This window comes from Protopterus annectens, chromosome 16.part0 (genome assembly GCF_019279795.1).
Source record: "Protopterus annectens isolate FY-2018-M chromosome 16.part0, PAN1.0, whole genome shotgun sequence".
In the NCBI taxonomy this organism is placed as follows: Eukaryota; Metazoa; Chordata; order Ceratodontiformes; family Protopteridae; genus Protopterus; species Protopterus annectens.
In genome coordinates, this window is record NC_056750.1 from 139323215 (window position 1) to 139329619 (window position 6405).

Below are 6405 nucleotides of genomic sequence, written 5' to 3' on the forward strand. Positions count from 1 at the left end.
AGGTGGTTTAGTTCTAAGCAATACATTTCCAAAGTATAACTAATTATATAACTATATTTAACATTTTTCCTCACCAACAAGGTTACTATGGGGCATCCTACCATGCAAGAAGAGGTGGCAGAGTGAGCTTGTGTGCAAGATATTAGAATCATGGACATTGCCAGGATGCTGAGCCAACCTGGTGGTGATGCACCCCCTGCATCACACACCATCTAGCAGTTGATGGAATGGTAGCCCTTCTTATTTCAGTACCATTCACTCCATGTTCCTGATGGGACCCTGATGGCCACATGGGTACAGTTTATTGAACCAAGACATCAGGGAAGTATGCCATCCCATGGAAGGCACACATGCTTATGTTTCGGCCTTGTGGTAACACTGGTAGAAAATATACTGCTCCACATGTGCCAAGAGTATCTTGAGGAACTGCTGAAGTTTCTTTAAGGCAGAAGCCTGAGAAATGCCCAGATTATACTCAGTCTGTCTCTGAAAGGTCTTTGTGGCAATATCTTAGTATCCATGGCTATAGGAAGGCCACATATCCCCTAGGTTCCCATCAGTGGGCCACATAAGTTCACTAAAGTCTTTACAATATTATAGTCTACTCTAAACCTATCTAGAATTTCTTAAGTATTAAAGTTGTAATGAGTTACCCCCTTGTCTGTATTTGTGCCTTCTTGTCTGTATTTGTACCTTTTTGGTGGGTGCCTGCAGGTTTGGCTCAGCCAAGGCAAGCATCTCATACCAATAAATAGGCTGGCAGCAACAGCAAACATCTTTGCCAATTGCAAAGTAGATAGAAATGGTGCAACTTGCTTTTATAACATCTCTGTGCGGGGCGCCAAAATGTGTAAAAAAGCAAGTATGAATTGCAGACTGGTGGAAAGAGGGCTCATATGAATAAAAAGGTCTGTGGCTGTTCTCATTTACATCTCATTAACTCTTCATTTGCATAAGGTGATTGAAAGTGGATGAGCAGCTGGCCTCTATGAATCATGCCAAAGCTGCACTTAGCGTGTCCTGCTCGGATTGTCTTTATACTTAAGCACAGTGTCTATGAATGCTACTCATTAAATAGTACCATCAGTTTTTAAACATGCAGCACAATGTTGCTTGACTCAGCATCTTGAGTTTATCACTTGAGTAAATCAACAGTAAAGCTTTAAATAAAGACCGTGAATTTCTCAGAATCAACTGCTTAAAGGAACTCTTGGTGATAATGTCACACTTGGCTCTTGTATCGGGTTTAAATGTGCAGCCAAATTCAGTAAACCCTACATGGTACTTTTCTACCATGGTCCACATGGTAGCACAAAGTTTTAAATTCACTAAGAGCAGTGTAGAGGTGTGCATCACAGTGCAAACAAGGTAAATACCATGGAGTGCTAATTACAGCATAAGCAGCTGAACTGCATGCTAATTAACCAATCCAGCACACTGAAGGTATTCAATAAGCTACAAAGCAAAAGTGTAGACTTAGTGCTGTTTTTTCCTGTGAATTCCAAAACCTTTTTGAATATAGCCATGGAAAGGAGTCTACAGGGGCTGCTGCTGCTTTAATTAATTTGTATGTGCAACATACTGAAGCCTATGCTGCTGCTGCTGCTAGTAGACCTAGACCTAGAAGGAGAAGAGTTTTTAGGGCCCATTTAACTTTCCACAACCTACATGATGTGGAAATTGTAGAGTGCTGCAGGATAGATAGGGATACACTACAGGAACTCTGAGACCTCTGTTGTCCTCAACTCATAGCCAGACTCAACTGAGGGGGAACCCATCCCAGTGGAGACAAATGTATGTGTAGCATTCAGAATCTTAGCAACAGGTAACTTTCAGAGACCAACAGGGGATATGATGGGGGTGTCACAGACATCAGCATCCAGGATCCTCCATCAATTCCTGAATGCTATGCTCCAACATGCCAGTGGCCACATATATTTTCCCCATACTCCTGAGAAGAGGGCCAGAAATATGCAGGGGTTCTACCATGTAGCACACTACCCTGAAGTACTGGGTGCTATAGATTGTACACATAGAAATGAAAGCACCACATGGGGAACAAGATAGGCTCTACAGAAGCAGAAAATGCTGCCACTCTATCAACTGCCTAGTCATGTGTAATGCCAAGAGAATCATCTTGAACATGTGTGCTGGCAACCCTGGCAGTGACCATAATTCACAAATCTGGCACACCTCCCAACTCTATTAGATGTTTGATAGGGGGGATATCCCACAGGGTCATATACTGGGGATGCAGGCTATGCACTGGAAACGTGGGTGATGACACCCATGAGAAATGCACACACCCACCAAAGAATGCCATAATAAGGCATATGCTCAAACCAGAAGCATCACAGAGCATGTGTTTGGGCTGCTGAAGTCATGGTTCTGGTGTCTAGATACATCTAGGTGAGCCCTGCAGTACATTCCATGGACCTTTACAAAATATTCACAGTATCTGCCATACTACATAACATCATCCTGGGAAAATAACTTCAGCAGAATCAACAAGGGAAAGAAGCACACATCCCATCTCCAATGCCAAGGTCATCTCAGCCACAGGCAGATGAGGAGGGGGAACCATCAGCTGTTGTGGGTGTACGCAGATGTAGGTGTGCTCAATATGCCTGTGCACTGGCTAAGAGACAACACATAGCACACACACTCATCACATACGGGCCTAAAATCTTCCTCCTATGCACACACATATAGTAACATTGATGCGAGGCAACTCACACAACCTTTACCTCTCCACATATTGGCTGTGTACTTCTTGCATCGGATAGAGTCAGACCTGAACTAAAACTGGTATAACTGCTGCATTTACAAGGTAAGTCTTGAACCTGGAGTGTATTGCATAATAATATGAATGAGTGGCATATTCTTGTATTTCATTACTTGGTACTGTAAGCAAGTAAAAGGTGGGAGAATTGTACAGAACTGACCTTAACAGGTGACAGCAGAGACATATTTGTCTTAGATGTGTAAGCTGGGTGCAAAAAAAGGAGAGTAACAATAACAACATGTCCTTGTTTGTGCCATAACAGAAATGCAGCTTTGCTCCCCCACCCCCGAATGAACAGGCAAATGACACACACGGCTAACAAAGCATCTTTGAAATGCTAAAAATGCTCTCAAATGACCTGTCCCTGAAACATATCTACAGATTTAATACAGAATATTCCATGTGAAGATATTGCCAATCATATATACCTGTGAAATGCCCTGGCAAACTTGCCCATCCTATACGTACACTTCTAACTAATGCATAAAGATAAAAGTGTAAAAACCTGTGCTAATAAATAATCAAAAAAAAAAAAAATATATATATATATATATATATATATATATATATATATATATATATATATATATATATATATATAAAAAACTATTAAACAGATTATTTGTAATTACATGTCATCATTCAGCATATACAGTATGTAGCTGACAAAATGCAGGCATACCTTTTCAAAATCAGTAATCCTCTGTGCACATATATTCCAAAGTAATATCCTCTCTTCTGTGTTCACTACATAAACAATTCTGCTCACCTTCAGTTTCCCTAGCTACACAGTTGTCTTCTGGTGTAGATTCAGGACTGTCAGCATGGGGAAGATGCAAATGAGGTGTGAAGTTATTAGAATTGCTGAATCCCAAATCTTTGACTCCATGTATCTGGTGTAAACATAGTGCAGGCACTCCTTCAGTGTTTGTTTTAATGGATTGCAACTATAAACACAGCAATGCAGACTGCTGTATCTCCAGTGGGTGTGTCAGATTAGATTTACAAAGTGTTAGATTACTTTGGTCAAGGTTGGAAATGCAAATAAGCAGCACACAATTCACAGGCCGTGTTAATTAACATCCAGCCACCATTGCATTTGTTGGCAAATGTCTTTTTTCCCTGTAATTTTTTCATTATTTTTGTTAGTTTTTGGCCAGTGTTTGCATGATGTGGCACTTATAGCACAATTGCAGAAACAGAAGAAATGAATTGCAGGTTTGGCTGTGCTTATTTTATTTGTGCAAAGTGTGGAAGTGCACAAAGTGGACAACTGGACCACCCAGGAAGCAGACAGGACCCAGACAGCCAAAATTAGAAACTGGATACATTCCATTAATTTTGTTGGGCACCTCACACAACTGTTAAGTGGCATTGCAAGGTGGTTAGCAAAGAAGAATGATTAGTAAATTAGAGAATGTCATGTAACTAGTCCTGTGGCAGCAGGTGTAAGTGTAGGGCTGGAGTAGGAAATGTCATATAACTAGTCCTGTAACAGCAGGTGTAAGCATAGGGCTGGAGTGCAGATGGTCCTGGGTTCTAGTACAGGGTGTGCATCTTTTTTTTTTTTACTGTTGTGATATTGTATTTTATTTACAGCAATGAACTGAAACATGAACAAGTGTTATTTCAACTGTCTTGTGGCAACAGGTATAAGTGCAAGACTGCCCTACATATGGTACAGGACTCTAATACAGGATATTCCATGCACTTTTACTGTTGTTCCACTTTCCATTATATTCACTCTCAGTTATAACACTTTAGATAGTGGAACTGATATTAACTATATGTATGAGGGATGCCACACTATTATTGTGTTTTTATTTAGTTATTTATGTATTATCAGATGTATGACTGAGGGTATACTGTGTACTATATTTCTGTAAGTATAATTCTGCTATGCATACTTGCAAGACCTTCACAATTAACTAGGACACATACACAGCTGGATCTATATCCAATAACCTTGTCAGCTCACACACATACATGTGTAACAGCTCATACTGTCACTTGCATTTATGTATGATGCCTGAGTATGTCTGAGAAGCACTTCTTCTGTAGCAAAGATGGAAAATCAATGCTGTGGAAGTAAATGTTTTGTCCCTTATGCCTAGGTTTGAATCCCACAGTGTGAAAATCAATTTTCTCTTTCCTCAGTGCTTGGCACTGCTGCTCTCCGTGCAGCATCACACAAATGCATTGAGTGATTGTGTGCACTCCAGTAAACATGATAACTGGAATTGGCAGGAAAGCATCAGTCTCCTTTGCTCTAGATCCATTGGTAGATAGACATGGCAGGTGTTAGAGGGGAAGGTGCAAGGTTTAGGGCACAGAGGTGGGGTGTCCAGAAGTCCATGATATTCAGTGGACTCCTAGTAAAGCACCACGGCCTAAGACTTCTGCAGTGGGACTATTCTGGCTCCCAGTACAAATCTGAGGTGTGGGATAGTTTAGCCCAGGCTGTATCCAGTGGCACTGGTATCTCATGTATTAGAGAACAATGTAGGCATCATTTTAGTGACCTACATAGGAGGAAGAGGGATACTCTCGACAGTTGGATTGAGGAATTTAGGAGTAAGGGCATCCCATATCTGTGTAAGTATCAACTCAAGAGAGCACCTGTAAGACTTAGAAAGCTGAATATAGGCAAAACTGGTATGCATAATGGTCTTCTGTTCTTGTCTGTTTTTTCCCCAGCTGCTAGTGATTGGGAGTTCAATGTATGGGCCCATGGAGCAAGATTAGAGGGACCGAGGGCAGCAAGTGATATGTATACAGCAGAAGAGAAGTGTTATTGTAGCATTAAAAGTTAAAGATATCTTTTTTGGTATTTCATAAAGTTTTATCAAACTGAGCATGCATATCCCAACTATAAATGCAAGTATGCATGCATTAGTGTGTAGCACACACTGATTATAAGAGTTCAATATTAGAATTTAGTTGGAGGCTGTGGGTTCAAATACCACAATTCACAACTATACCATACTGTTATTTTTTCAGTAATATTTACATTAAATTAAAACCTCTATACCAGTGGCACAAATGCCCTACTGTAAACTGTAATTTGTATAACTGGAACATGCATATGTGCAATATATGCACATTTCAAGGATTACTTGCAGCAATCTGTGGTACAGTGTGTATCCGTTAGGAGGTAGACTTAAATGTAAAACTTAAGGTGATATAGTTCTATAATTGTATTACTGTATTGTATGTCACATATGATGATTACACAATCACCTCTCTTTTTTCTTCACCCAAACCTTTTCCTTTTTTTTATTTTTTTTTTTTTTTTTTTTTATTTTTATTTTATTTTTATTTATTTTTTTTTTTTTTTTTTTTATTTATTTTTTTTTTTTTTTATTTTATAAATAATTTTGTAATATTTTTATTTTATTTTATTTATTTTTTCTTTTTTTTAATTTTTATGTGTCATCAAAATGTGTCCATGTCATCCATGTGTACCACATCACTAAATGTTCCACAGCACAGTGAGGTAGGCCAGCCCCATTGGATCAGCCTGCCTCTGCTCCATCAGCTCCAGCACTGATACCCAGTACATCTGACAGCCAACCTGGCAGCACTGCCTCTGCTGCCCCTGCACTACTTGCACCCTCAGG